Consider the following 15,600-nt stretch of genomic DNA (forward strand, 5'->3'; position numbering starts at 1 on the left):
AACCACACTCACAAAGGCCACATTAAATTACACATTAATAAAAATAGCAGTCTGTTAACCCTTTCAGATGTATTTGGTATCTGAGCTCTCACTGAGGACTCTGTAGAGAACTTGACCTCTACTAACGGAATTTAAATTCCCTTGTAAAAGATAAAGAAATTTAACACTAAATAAGTGGCAAGTTACATTTTCCTCCAGGTAAGGTTCACTTGAAAACCAGATTCAACTCCCATTAGTTTATCATATAGATGTCAGTTCAACTCCCTCACAACTGTGTTACAGAAAGTTTCACTCAGGTGCTTTATTTTAAGCCTTCCAGAATAGAAGTTTCCCTTAAATGTAGTATGGATAAAGACAGCTGCCATAGACAATGATCTTCCCATAACACACCAACATACATGCCAGCCTCCCCCATTAATCTTTCAGCCTGTGGTGTACACATGGCTTCTTCCAATCAGATCCCAGAATGCCCCTAGAAATAGGTCATTTGAAATAAACATCAACTTCGCTTCACAAAGATTCTATGCCTATGTGGTCATAGACAAAAAAAAAAAAAAAAAAAAAAAAAAAAAAAAAAAAAGAGTCCTTTGGGGAAACAGGGCATGTGAACAGCAGAGCCCAGGCATCCCTTGCTTCCTGTTCCTTCTCAGTGGCAACTACATATAAGACCTCTCTCTGCTTTCTAAATTGAGTTTTGACAATGTCTTTCCCTCCTTCCCTGATTTGCACTGCCTCACCCCCTCAACATAATACTCATTTGCAAGAACATTACTTAAATCTTATAAGGAGCAGGCTTGTTCCAACTCCCTAAAAAAGTTATAAAATAGCAAACATGACTAGAATGAATCTCTAAGGGTGATTACTGGGGCTGGGAGTTAGGGGGTAGTGTGGGGATGCAGAAGAAACATTTATTGAGCAACTTCCATGCATCACTGTTCTATTGTTTTACAAACAGGATGTAGTTTAACCCTCAAAACACTTATCTGAGATATCTGTTTTTATCTCTTTTGTAAAAAGGAAAGCCAAAGCTCAGAGAGGTCAATTAACTGGCTCTTGGGTCCCACAGCTAGTAATCAGCAGAAATAGAATTAGAACCCAAATCTGACCAGTTTTCAAAATGCATGTCCCCAGCACCTTCTTCACATCTCCATGGTTGAGTCCACTTAAAGAAAGAATGAAAGACACATTTCCAGAATTGTGTGATAAGCAAGGAACTGTTTTAATGAACCAATCAACAATCTTCTAATTCACTAAGTACTTGAGTAAAGCCTCATAAGTGCTTAGCTTCAGGTTAGGCAATACGGAAGAGATACAGAAGTAGGTGATGGACTCTATGACCTCCAGTATCTTAAACCAAGGAGAGGAGAAAAATACCCTGCATCCAGGGAATGAACAAATGCTCAACTATGTAGTACAATTCAGAGGTAGAACAGACCAGTGTGGACTGAATTAGGAATGAATCAGTCAGGGTTCTAGTTGAAAGAAACTAGATTTAAGCAGAAATAATTTATTTAACAGTAAGCAAAAATACAATGAGATCTCACTTAACACTCACTGGAATGGCTATAATAAAAAAGACAGAAAATAACAAAGATTATTTGGCAGAGATGTGGAGAAATTGGAACCCTCACACGTTGCAAAATGGGGCAATCACTCTAGAAAACAGTTTACTAGTTCCTCAAAAGATTAGTCATAGTTACCATACCAGCAATTCCACTCCTAGTTATAAATTCCCAAGAGAAATCTAAACAAAAACTTGCCCATGAATGTTCATAGAGGCATTATTCATAAGGGCCAGAAAGTAGAAATAACTCAAATATCTAGTAACAGATGAGTGGATAAATAAAATGTGGGATAGCCATACAATGGAATATTATTTAACAATAAAAAGGAATGGATTACTAATACATGCTACAACATGAGTCAATCTTGAAAACATACTAAGTGAAAGAAGCCAATCACAACAAAACACATATTATATGATTTCATTTATATGAAAAGCCCAGAATAGGCAAATCTATAGAGATCTCAAATAGATTAGTGGCTGCCTAGATCTGCGAATAGGGGAAGGATTGGAAAGTGATTGCTAATGGGTATGGGATCTCTTTTTCAAGGACAAAATGTTCTAACATTAGATTGTTATGATCATTGCATGATCTTGTGAATTTACTTTAAAATAATAAATTGTGTGCTTTAAATGGGTGAATTGTATGATATGTGAATTAAATCTCAATAAAACAGTTTTTTTTAAAAAATATCAGGGATGGCTTATAGAATCTCTGGAAGGCTGCAGAACTAGGCTTAGAGGTTGTGCAGGCACAAGTAATGCTCCAAATTTTTTAGGCAGCTGAAATGGCAAAGACATCACATAAAGTGCTGTAGGGCACAGACTGTGTTGCTTGCCTATTCTAGACATTTCCTATAGATGAAATCATACAATATGTGTTTCATTGTGATTGGCTTCTTTCACTTAGCACGTTTTCAAGGTTGATCCAGGTTGGTGCATGTATTAGTAATCCATTCCTTTTTTATCCTATACTAGAAGCCGGATGCACGAAATTCATGCAAGAGTAGGCCTTCCTTCCCCCGGCTGCAGGCACTGGCTTCCCTACGGCACCTGGAACCCAGGCTTCCCTTGCAGCCCTGGCTTTATCCAGAAGGTCGTCCAGAAGGACGTCTGGTCTAATTAACATATTACACTTTTATTTGGGAAGCCTGGGTCCCAGGTGCCTGCTGGTGGTTGGAGGGAAGCCTGGGTCCTGGGTGCCAAAGGGAAGCTAGTGTCGGCAGCTGGAGGAAGGAAGGCCTACCATTGCACAAATTTCATGCATAGGGCCTCTAGTAGATAATAAAAGGCTAATATGCAAATAGACCAAATGGTGGAACAATCGAACAACCAGTTGCTATGATGTGTGCTGACCACCACGGGGCACGTGTAGAACATGTCGGGTGTTGGCCGCAGCAGGAGAGTGGAGCAGGGGAGCAGGGGTGCCAGACCAAGGTGGGGCGCCAGTCGCTGTCATCGGAGCGAGCCTCTGGTGTTTATGAAAATTCTTTGCTCCTGCACACCACAGTCCCACCCGGTGCTCTCACCTAGCGCAGGCCCCAATCACCCCTCAGGGCTTCTACACCTTCCCCTGCTCCTGAGGGGCAATCAGGGCAGCAGCCGCCACTCATGCCCGCTGACAACACTGGCCCCACTCACACCCACTGCTGGCACCGGCCCCAATTGTTCCATGCCATCGGCGGGGGCAAGTGAGGCCGGTACCATCAGTGCGTGGGAGCTGTGGTGGAAGGAGTGGGGGTGTAGATGATGAACCAAGACCTGCCCCTGTGCACACTGCAGCCTCACGGCCCACAGTTCCTTCAAGGTGCACAAATTTGTGCACTGGGCCCCTAGTTGTTAAATAATATCCTGCCTATGGTGCCCTATACATTAATATTTCAAATATTATTATGTGAATAACACAAATACATTTCACTAGATTTAATATAAACAACATTTAAAACACACTACAATTATTTACAGTTATGAGACTAACACAGAATTCGGCTGTAGGGACCACAGCCATTACTGCCTCTGGGAGCCAAATTTTCTGCCTCGGCTACAGACCCGACTAGCCAGTCCCTGCTTCTTCTCACAACTAGTTTGGGGTGGGAGTGTTTCAGGGGGAGAGCCTAAATCACATGCTCACACCCTAGCTACAATAAAGGCTGGGAAAGTGAGAATCCAGCATTGTCAGGTTATAGGGAAAAGTGGACTGTGCCTCATGAGGGCGATTCTCCAAACATGGAATATAGGTGGCCACAAAGAATGACTGATGCTGCTACAGAAAGTCTTTCTTACTGGAAATAGCTTTAGCGCTCTTTTAGGATGGACTGGATTTGGACCCAGAAAAATGAGAAAAATATTGCAGCTTAGGAAATTGCATTAGGTAGGTGGTAATAAAGACCTAGTTTTTGTTTTTGTTTTTTGGTTTTTTGTTGTTGTTGTTTTCAGGAATTCCCAAGGTCCTCCAACTTGATGGAAAGATAAGACATGCAGACATCTCACAGGTGGTACTGGAGGCAGAGTGGCATCAAGCTCTGGGCTGTGCACTTGCAGGGATTTAAAAAGAAAGGTTCCCCAAGGTGGGTTATTAGAGGAAACCCTCAAGGTCCAAATGGCTTGTTAGAATTTCTTTATAGTCTGGCTACCAGTGGCTTCAGTGATAACTTGAAAGTTAGAACTACCCAGTCCCCCAAGTAGCAGGAAGGAGGTACCCAGGTAGTTTTCTCACTCTCTTAGTTTTGTACCCCTGCATGCATGGGCAGGGAACAGAGCAATGGAAACAGGGCTGTTTTTGAGGTGTATTCATATGGGGGCCATGGTGACAGCTTGGGAGTGAGAAATGCTATTTCTAGTTTAAGCTGTGAGACCTTTTTGCCAAAAGATTTCTTTTTCTCCCTGTGTCTCCTATGAACACAGGATAGATTGATCCCTTTCTCAGACCATCCCACATCATTTCTTCCTATTCTTGAGTTTGGAACTCTAAATCTTTGTTCCTTCTGTGTAGCTGGGATGATGTAGAGCATTCTGGAAGAAGGTCTGGCCCTCTCACCATAGTTCATTTCATTTTTATGCTCTCTTTCTATCTGGCTTTTCTTAATAGCTTTGAGATGAATTTCCTTTCAGCCTTGCACTGGCCTTGTGAAAGCAAAGAGTTGAGTTATTAGGCACAATAGGAGCATTTATTTATCTGGCTTTCATCAAGATAAATAACAAATTTATCTAAAATCTTAGCACATCAAAAACATCCCACTATATAAAAAATAAGTGTGGTTTACTTAATGGTTTTGCAAAACTTTGTCATAAAATAACAACATGGTAAATTAATTTGTGAAGCAGTATCTTAACCCGAATCACTTATAGCACTATCGGGCAAATGGAAGAGGTGAATTTCAAAAAAGTCTCATGGCATAGAGCTTTAAAAAAAAATCACCACATCAGCGACATTATACATAAAAAGCAGGAATGATGGATTCACCATCAATAAATTTAATAGCAGCCAGAGCACCATTTGCTAGAAATTCACTTTGAGTCTGAATTATTTTTAAATAAGACATCACACATAGGGTAAGAAAGAAAAAAAATTCCCAGCTCAGGTTCCATTAATTTCCCAGCCAGTAACTTTGAAATAGTGTAGAATTTACAGGTCAGCAGCAAAAACTCACTCAACCAGGGAGAAAAATGGGCCATTTCTCTTTAGTGCCCAACTGAAGACCCCACTTAGGAGCTATTTCCTGATTCTTGAAAAGTCTTTTAACTTTATCATTTCTTGATTTTAACTGAGCTGAAGCAGCTCCCCATGATACAGGAAAATGTGAGTGGATTCCATTTTCCCTGCATTACAAGGGCATTATCCAGGCCCCGGAGTAGCAATCTGCCTAGATTAGTATTAAAGACTGTGTCACACCAACTGAGAGCAAGACACAAGACACAAATGCTGGCTTTTGTCACTGGCAAGTTAGAAATGCTGAGCCAGTGGAAGAGAGAAATGTGCATGTCTAGGTTTTGCAGCCCATTATAGGAGGTTGCCTTTCTAGTCTGCCTTACTCCATAAAGCGGGGCCTATCATTGGGGCTGGGGATTGAGGACTGCCATTTGGCTGGCTCTCACATTCATGAAGAGCTTCAGTCGTTTGATGTCATCATCAAAGGAGGTCAACCATCCAGTCCCAGAGATGCACAGTGACTAAAAGAGGATGACATTTATTATAAAACTTTCATCTATCTCATATCCTGCCTGTGGTGCACTATACATTAATATTTCAAATATTATTATGTGAAAAACACAAATATATTTCACTAGATTTAATGTAAACAGCATTTAAAACACACTACAATTTTTTAAAGCCCTGTTTTGGAATTTTCCACTTATTTTCTATATGAATAGCCTCAAAAAATAAATAAGTAAGACAACAAAAGAGAGGAAAAAATGGTCAGAGCCTCTCTGAACTTCTGAGAGACCCTATCTAGATGGCCATATTTATCTTGATAATGACAAGATGCTATACATTTGATTCAATTTAATTTATTTCAATTATTAATCAATCTTTAGGACCTTAAGCTATAGAGATGATAAAAGCAATCTATAAATATAAACAATAGTTGCTATTCAGTGAGCACCAATTACATGCTAGCTACTGTGCTAGACTTTTTCTGTTATTTTCTTTAATCCATAACAACATTCAGATAAAGATTATTTACCCCTACATAAACTGAGAATTGGTATTTGTTTAAAATCACCCAGATGATAAAAAGAGGAACTGGGATTTGAACCCTGATCTCTTTGCCTACAAAGGCTGTGTTCTTAGCTACTACTGAAAGATCATTTAAATGACAGCTACTAATTTTATAGGAAAAATAAAAGACACACTTCAGAAAACATCTCCATCAGTCAGCCCTAGAGGAATCCTGTCAAATTCTACTCTTTGACCTCCTTTTCTAAACCTATGCTCAGCAGCTCCCATCTATCAGCTGTCTTCCTTCAGACAAATAACTACAGTAGAGCTAAGTAGGCCTCAACATTAGATTTTGTGTCCTAAAGTTAGTCCCTGACTGGGATTTGGATAGTTCAGAAACTTCACTGATTTCCCTGTTAGAGTAATAATCTTGTTCTCAGTAATGTGCCTTCAGAAGAAAAACTACCACTCCTTGAGTATTCACTAGCCTAGTTACAGAACATCTTTTTAAAAAATATATACATATATTTTTTTATTTCAGAGAGGAAGGGAAAGGGAGAGACAGATAGAAACAGAGAAATAGAGAATCATTGATGGGCCGCCTCCTGCACGCACCCCCATTGGGGATTGGTCCAAAACTTGGGCATGTGCCCTATCCAGGAATCAAACTGCGACCTCCTGGTTCATAGGTGGGCACTCAACTACTGAGCCATGCCAGCTGGGCACATCTCTTATTTTTAATAAATGTGACATTTTATTTATTTTTGTTTTGTTTTGTTTTTTCCTTTTTTTTTATTTGTTAAGTGTGACATTTTAATATGTAAGATAGGCACATGAAAAATATTCAAAAAGTGCAAAAGGATATGTAGTGAAAAGTAAATGTCTACCCACCCACCAGGAGGCAACCACTGTCTTTTAGAGATAGTCCATGAAAACATAAATACTAAATGTACCCATTTAAATGTCAGTGTCCCACCCTGAACATTGCATTTTTAATTGTGTCTTTAAGATGGTTTCACATCTGCATAGAACCGCTTTCTTCTTTTTTATGACCTCATAGTATTCTAATGATGAATATACCATTATGTATTCAACCAATCCCTTTTTGAGTTATTTCCAACATTTGCTATTAGAAACAATGCTACAGTGAATGTCTTTCAATTTGTAACAATTTATAAATGTAGACATCTATAGAATTACTTTCTAGAAATGAAACTGTGTCATATTTAATCTGCCCTTTCCAGAAGTTGTGCCAATTTACACTTGCACCAGAAATTGACTGCTTCCTAATATCTTCACCTACACAAGGTGCTACAAACTTTTGGATCTTTGCCAATCTGATTATCAGTTTTAATTTGCATTTCTCTTATTATAAGGGTATTGAACAACTTTTCATGTGTTTACAAGTCATCTGTATTTCTTGTTTTATAAACCAGCTGTTAATATACTTTGCCTAATTTATATTGCTTATCCTTTTTCTTATTAATGTGTAGGAACTCTTTTTATATTAAGAAAATAAACCCTATGGGATAGGCATTACAAATAGTTTTTTTTTTTCTCAATTTGTTGCTTGTCTTCTAACTTTATTTCTTGGCAAGCAGAATTTTTTCAGTGTTATTCATTAAAATGTATCAATCCTTTCTTTTATGACCTCTGGGATTTGTATCAAACTTAAAAAGCCTTTCTCACATTGATATTGTGGGAATTTTCCTATGTATTTTATGACTTCATTTTTTTCCTGTTTAAATTTTTTGTCCATCTGGAATATATTAGACAGAAGAAGCAGGTAGTGATCCAATTTGATATTAGTGTTCCAAATGGCTGCCAAATGGCCCAAATAATATTTTGCATTTTATCTTTTTTAGATAATGCTTGGGAGCACGCTAAGAAACCTAGAAATTGGTCTCACCTTCAGCTTCAGATCCCTTGGAAATCCTGTCCCATATAGCAGAAGGAAAGCACCATCATTACCCCTCAAAAAATAAGCTGGTATGGTAATATGAATTCTGTATATATTTTGGATATTAACCCTTTGTCAGAACTGTTGTTTGCAAATATCTTCTCCCCCAGTTGTCTTTTTGTTTTGTTGGCAATTTCTTTTGCATGCAGAAACTTTTTAGTTTGATATATTCCCATTAATTTATTTTTGCCTTTACTTCCCTTGCCTTTAGGGTCAAATTCATAAAATCTTCCATAGGACCGTAAGTTTAGTAGCTTATGTTCCTCTATGTAATTTATTATTTCAGATTTTATATTTAAGTCTTTGATCCATTTTGAATTAATTTTGATATATGGGGACAAACTGTAGTCTAGTTTCATTCTTTTGCATGTGGCTTTCCAATTTTCATAGCACCACTTATTGAAAACACTTTCTTTTCTTCACTGTACATTTTTGGCTTCTTTGTAAAAAATTATTTGTCCATATAAATGTGAGTTTATTTCTGCCATTTGCAACAACATGAATGGACCTTGAGAATATCATGCTAAGCAAAATAAGACAGACAGAAAATGTTAAGAACCATATGATTTCACAAATATTTGGGGTATAAAACTGAAAGCAGCAAATAAACAAACAAGAAAAACAAACAAAAAATCATAGACACAGATTACAGTATGGTGATTATCAGAAGGAAAGGGGGGAAGGCTGAGGTAGTAAAAGGTAAAGGAAGTCAACTATATGGTAATGGAAGAAGATATGACTTTGGGTGGTAGGTACACAATGCAATATACAGATGATATATCATAGAAATGTACACTTGAAATCTGGATGCTATTAACCAATGTCATTCCAATAAATTTAATTTTTTTAAAAAAACAAACAAACAGAAGCTGGTATAGGAATGTATCTGAATGAGAAGCAAGACAACTGAAATTAGTCCAAGTCTAGGCAGACAATTTTTATGAGGCCAAAAGCATATAAATTTGTGTGTGTGTATGGGTGGGTGTTATTTAACAACAGTAATAAAATTACAAATACAAAATTAGTTACAAACATGAATATTTATTTGATGAATCTCAGTAGGAAGGGCGGTGGTGGTAAGAGATTAATCAAAGAACTTATATGCATACTAGTAGCCCATCGTGCAATATCGTGCGCAGTAGGCCGCCTGCTGCTTCCATGGGAGCCGGCAGGTACCGTAGCGTGCCACCGGGAGCTGCACTGCGCTGCTTCCATGGGAGGCGGGCCCGCCATCTCCTCTCCGGACCTGTGCTCGGCTGCGGATGCGGAGGTGCCGGAAGCCGGTCCATCCTTGCTGCTTGACACAGTCGCTGCAGGAAAGAAACATCTGCACAGCATATGTTTCAAGGGACCTGGCGTATATAGCATACTGTTCTTAATATGTTTGCTCCCCTTAGCGCTGTGTGTTTTAACCAAGGTCACCTCTCCGAGAAAGGTTGTTTCCCCAGGTAGGAATTTTTCCCTGAAGTCAGGGATGGGATGCCTCTCCTAGGAAGGTTGTTTCCCCAGGTAGGAATTTTTCCCTGAAGTCAGGGAGGGGATGAAACTCCTTAACTAAGTGCCAGGCGGGCAGTTAATCACTACAAACAATCATGCTTAAGCTACATAATCTTTACTCCCTGGAATGGAGATAAGAAACGCCCTAACCTTTGTAATAGAAATTGACAGGATTAAAATCAACTGGGATAAATACGGATGTAACAAGACAATAAACAGCAGAACTTCGCTGGAGATCCAGACCAGAACTTGGCTGGAGATCCTGGCTGGAGATCCTGGCTAGGCTGCTGATCAACTGAACACTGTCTCCGTGTCCTTCCTTCTTGGCCGACTCCGTCTACGCCTTTGGGAACCCCTGGACCTGCTGGGGTTGGACCCCGGCATGGAGGCTGCGGGCTGGCCCCCTGTCCCTGTCCGTGTCCACTTTGGGCCTCACCTGTGCGTGCAATCTCCTCCTGTCTGGTCATGACCCGTTACAGTGTCCTGGCCTAATTTGCATAATATATATATATATATATATATATATATATATATATATATATATATATATATATATATACTGGTGGCCTGGTGCATGAAATTTGTGTGTGGAGGGAGGGGTGTATCCCTCAGCCCAGCCTGCATCCTCTCCAATCTAGGACCCCTCAAGGGATGTCCGACTGCCAGTTTAGGCCCGATCTCACAGGCAGTCAGACATCCCTCTCAAAATCCAGGACTGCTGACTCCTAACCGCTCACCTGCCTGCCAGCCTGATTACCCCTAACCATTCTGCCTGCCAGCTTGCTGGCCCCCAACTTCTCCCCCTCGCCAGCCTGATCACACCCCCTGCCCCCCCTGCTGGCCTGCTTGCCCCCAACTGTCCCCCGTGCTGCCCTGCTCACTCCCACCTGCCCTCCCCACTGGCCTGCTCACCCCCAACTGCCCCTCTGCCAGCCTGTTCATCCCCAACTGCCCCCCCGCCGGCCTGATTACCCCCAACTGACCCCCACTGACGGTCTCCTCATCCCAACTGCCCCCCTTCCAACCTGATCACACCCAACCACCATCTTTGTCCCACTAATTTGCATACTCACTCCTAATTGGCTGGTGGGCATTGCGATGTGATGGTCAGTTTACATATTTCTCTTTTATTAGTGTATATATATATATATATAGATATGCATAACCTATGGACACAGACAAAAGTGTAGTGAAGGCCTGATGTAGCGTGGAGAGGATCAATGGGGGAAAGAGGGATAGGGGATATCTGTAATACTTTCAACAATAAAAATAAACTTTAAAATATATAAATAAAATAAGAGGAAAATTATAATATATTTTTAAGAATTTTTAATTGCCCCCTGGTGGTCAGTGTACATCATAGTGAGAGGTTGAGCAGCCTTACCATATCATTAGCATATTACACTTTGATTGGTTGAACGGCCGACTGGATGACTGGACAATTAGCATATTAGGCTTTTATTATATAGGATTTTTTTGTTCAGTATTTTATGCCAAATCACAACATAGCATAAATCTTTTCTCATATGTTCATATGATTTTCTCATCTTCATTAATTGGATTGTCAACCAATCTAAAAGTTTATTTATTACTTCTATTCCAAATGTATGTCTTTCTGTTAGTGAATTATGACTTTAGGTATGATCTGAAATTTGAGGGGTTAAGTTCAATTTGTCTTTGCTCATCTACATTGCTTTTATTTCATATTCTGTTAATTTTTGTATAAAAGTTAATCCTTGCCTGGCTGGTGTGGCTCAGTATCAATCTATGAACCAGGAGGTCATGGTTCCAATCCTGGTCAGGGCACATGAATGGGTTGCAGGTTGCAGGCTCAAGCCCCAGTAGGGGGCATGTAGGAGGCAGCTAATCAATAATTCTCCCTCATCACTGATGTTTCTATTTCTCTCTCCTCCCTTCCTCTCTGAAATAATCAATAAAAATATATTTTTTAATTTTTTAACCTGAATTCTCACCTGAGGATATTGTTTTCCATATTTTTTAGAGAGTGGAAGGGAGGAAGGGAGAGATAGGTAGAGAGAAAGAAAAAGAGAGAGAGAAACATCCGCGTGAGAGAGATACATATCGATTAGTTACCTCCCACATGCACCCCAACCAGTGCCAGGGATCAAACCTACTACCCAGGTATGTGCCCTTGACCAGGAATCAAACATGCAACCCCCCGGTACACCAGCCAATATTCTAAGCACTTATCCACACCGGCCAGGGCTACCAATTCAAAAAACACCAATTCTATCATCTTCAGAGAATTATAGGAAATTAATTCATTATCTTGAAAACTAGTAAATCAAAGAAAAAGAATCTATAATTTATCTTTTTTTCCTATATTAATTTTAACATTGGGTAACTAAGAATTAGGTTAGGGAAGGGAGGGAGGGAGGAAGGGAGAGAGAGAACAATATTATCAAAGGTATTCCTCTATACTTTCAAGTGTAGGCAAAAATTTCATTCACGACAATGGCAAAACTTTTAAATACTTGGGATAAAATTTTACAAGACAGGACCTATTTTTTAAAAAACAATAAAACCTTGAAGAATACATGAAATGAAAACTGAACATACAGAAAGTTTATCATGTTTCTAAATGGGAATACTTAATTTATAAAAACACATGCCTCCCAGAATTAATATATAAAGTTAATGCAATTCTAATTAGAATCCCAATAAAGAGGTTTGTTTTTGTTTGGGAACGGAATAAAATTATTTTAAAGAAGACTATAGAAGAATAAGCTAAGAAAATTATTTTTATGAAGAGTAGTAAAGGGTTTTAGGCTACACAGAGAAGGAATTTGGCCTAATGCTTAAAAACAGGGCTCATACCCAGGCTGTGCTCTTGGTGGTAGGGTGCAGAACATGTTCTTCAACCTCTCTTCCCCTTAATTTCATCATCAGTAAAATGAGGATATCAATAGTACCTACCTCATAAGATTTTTGTGAGGATTAAATCTAAATTGCTTAGAACAGCATATTATAGTAAATATTACAACTGTGTTCTGTTATTATATTACAATTACTATAAAATCAGTATATCAAAAGAGTATCATAAAGATCCAGAAGTAGGCAAATAGATAATGGAACAAATTAGAAATAGAGTCCAGGATGCATGGGAACTTAATGTATCATAAAGGTAGAATTTCAGTTAAGCAGAAAAATAATAATTTATTTACAGAAGTGGCACAACAAGCTAGGCATCTGGAAGAAATACATGTCATATACAAAAATAAATCCCAGATGGATTCCAGATTTAAATGTAACCAAAAAAATAAAACTTTTAGAAAAAAATTAGGAGGATAATCAACCTTGAGATGAGAGGCACATTCTTAAATAGGACAGAAAACTCAGACACAATAAATGAAAAAGCAGACATATTTGACAACATAACATACAGCTTAACATTTTTCTATAGCAAAAAACATAAATAAAATAAAAAGTTATAGTCTGAGGAAATATTTGCAACACATTCATTCATTTAACAAATATTTATTTGAACACCTTTTATACAATAGGTGTTACCGGATGCCATGCTGAATAAAACATTCAGCAAATGCTACAAGTCAGGGATTGACTTATTATTTTGTTATCTGTCTAAATGATATTCCTGTATTCATGAATACTTTCTAGTGATAGATGATACATATGACTAACAACATACAAAGAGTTCTTACAAGTGAGAGAAAGAAAAAATATGGTAAGAATGGTAAGAAAACATAAATAGACAATTTGATAAATTCCAAATAACCATCACATATGAAATTATATCTATCGTATTCAGTTGGTGGAAACAATGAGTATTTCTTCCCAACTTTGTGTTCAGTAGCCTCATGCTGGTAGTTTGAATGCAGTCATTATGAGAATATTTACACCATGGAAATCAGTAAATGTTAAAGTCAGAGCTTGATTTATTATTTTGTTATTTGTCTAAACTTAAGAAAGTGATGGGCCGAAACCGGTTTGGCTCAGTGGATAGAGCGTCGGCCTGCGGACTGAAAAGTCCCAGGTTCGATTCCGGTCAGGGGCATGTACCTGGGTTGCGGGCACATCCCCAGTAGGAGATGTGCAGGAGGCAGCTGATTGATGTTTCTCTCTCATCGATGTTTCTAACTCTCTATCTCTCTCCCTTCCTCTCTGTAAAAAATCAATAAAATATATATATAAAAAAATTTTTAAAAAAAGAAAGTGATGGGAAGAAATGTTAAAAATACATATTAAAATTAACAATGTGCATATCTGTGCCCATCACATTATGAATAGCACAAAACATTAAGGAAATACTCTTCCCGTATTTGAAAACTATTACCCAATTCAGCACAGAAGTCACTCACCTCATTGACAAATGAGTGAGGTTCCAACATATGTAGTGCTAAAGCTGAAAGAGATTTTAGTTTAATGAATATAATTTCTATGAGGATAAAAAATAGTTTAATAGTAGATCACATTTCCGATTAAATGACAGTAAACTTATTGGGAAATGATAGTGGACCCCATTTGTCAAATCATGATTGAAGTGCGATCATAGGTTGCATACAGATCTAAGAGTTCAGCAATAACCAGCCAAAGCATTCTGTAAGATTCACTTAGCTATTATTGGACTTATGACAGATTACTGTATATTCTATTATTATTTATAAATTTTGTATATTTAATATCAGTAAAATTTATAATAAATGTATGTGCTTACATTATATATATACACACACACATACACACACACACTGTGTGTATGTGTGTATGTGTGTGTGTGTATGAGCCAGTTAAACATTTACCAACACACATCCCTTTAACCAGAATTTATTCATATGGCCAAGGAAGGCTTATTTTATCCAAGCAACTTTGTGACCAGCTAAAATTCTATTACTATGATAAAGAATGGGCTATATTTGGGGAAAGAATTAGTGGTTTCTGACACAGCACTATGACTTTCATTTTATGTAAGAGGTAACAGACTCAGAGAGCTTAAGTTAGCTTGCCCAATATCACTTACCTAGTAAGAAGAGGAACAGAGATTTGGACTCATGTTTGTCTAGCTTCAAAGTTGGTGTGTGTTTTTTTTTCACTATACCAGTCTTCACCTCCAGAAATATAACATGTTGAGTTTGAGGTAATGGTAGAATTTGCAAGTAAAAATGTTTCCAACTTCCCCATAGGTATGTACTTATGAGATGACTAATGGAGTAAAAGGTTTCTGTCACACAAAAAAGTCAATGAATAGCTGGGGTTAGGAAGTCAATGGAAACAATGTGTATTCTCTAGAAAGTTTATTTGCCTACAGGGAAATTAAATGTGATTTTGTCTAGAGAAGTAGGGAGTCATGTATATATCTTCATTTTTTTCAGATGAAGTCCACATTATTTTTATTATTTTTATTACCTCAGAAATAAACATTGCTATGGATACATCATGAGAGATGGATGGTGATCAGAGAGGGGAGAGAGGACTTGGACATGAGAATAAGACAGCTTGGACAATTGCCTTTCCCCCAATTGATCAATAACACTTTCACTGTAATGTATTTAGCTCTATGTAGGAATCTTATATACTTTAAACCCCTTGAAGGCAGGAACTGTATCTTGTTAAATATCTTAACATAATTTCTCCATACAGTTAATGAGTGACAAATATTGGGTGAATGAATTGTCATATGAGTGCACTGTGATTAAATGTACTCAGTACTTGTTTATACAATACGTATTTTACTTCTCTTTGAATATTCCCTGAGAGGAGAAGCCATGTCTTCCTCAAGACCAAAGATTATTCAATAATTTATCCAACAGATATCCATTAAAGTCTTGCCATATATACGGCACCATAGAGTGAAAATATTAGCCATTCCTTAGACTAGGAACTCTTCAAGGGTTGGGACCACATTCCTTCTTTTCTCTGGAATTTCCCCTAGAGAACTGT

General features: G+C 38.2%; 1 protein-coding gene across 1 annotated transcript in view; it reads left to right on the top strand.

Annotated features, from left to right (window-relative positions):
* LOC118669430 (ESX-1 secretion-associated protein EspI-like) overlaps positions 1–15,600 on the top strand; it is a 244,270-nt gene that overhangs the window by 201,834 nt on the left and 26,836 nt on the right. The window contains exon 4 of the mRNA XM_036335536.1: positions 8,090–8,213. The gene's annotated coding sequence lies outside the window, so the exon portion shown is untranslated. The remainder of the gene's footprint in view (positions 1–8,089; positions 8,214–15,600) is intronic.

Source organism: Myotis myotis, unplaced genomic scaffold (genome assembly GCF_014108235.1).
Source record: "Myotis myotis isolate mMyoMyo1 unplaced genomic scaffold, mMyoMyo1.p scaffold_m19_p_14, whole genome shotgun sequence".
Classification (NCBI taxonomy): domain Eukaryota; kingdom Metazoa; phylum Chordata; class Mammalia; order Chiroptera; family Vespertilionidae; genus Myotis; species Myotis myotis.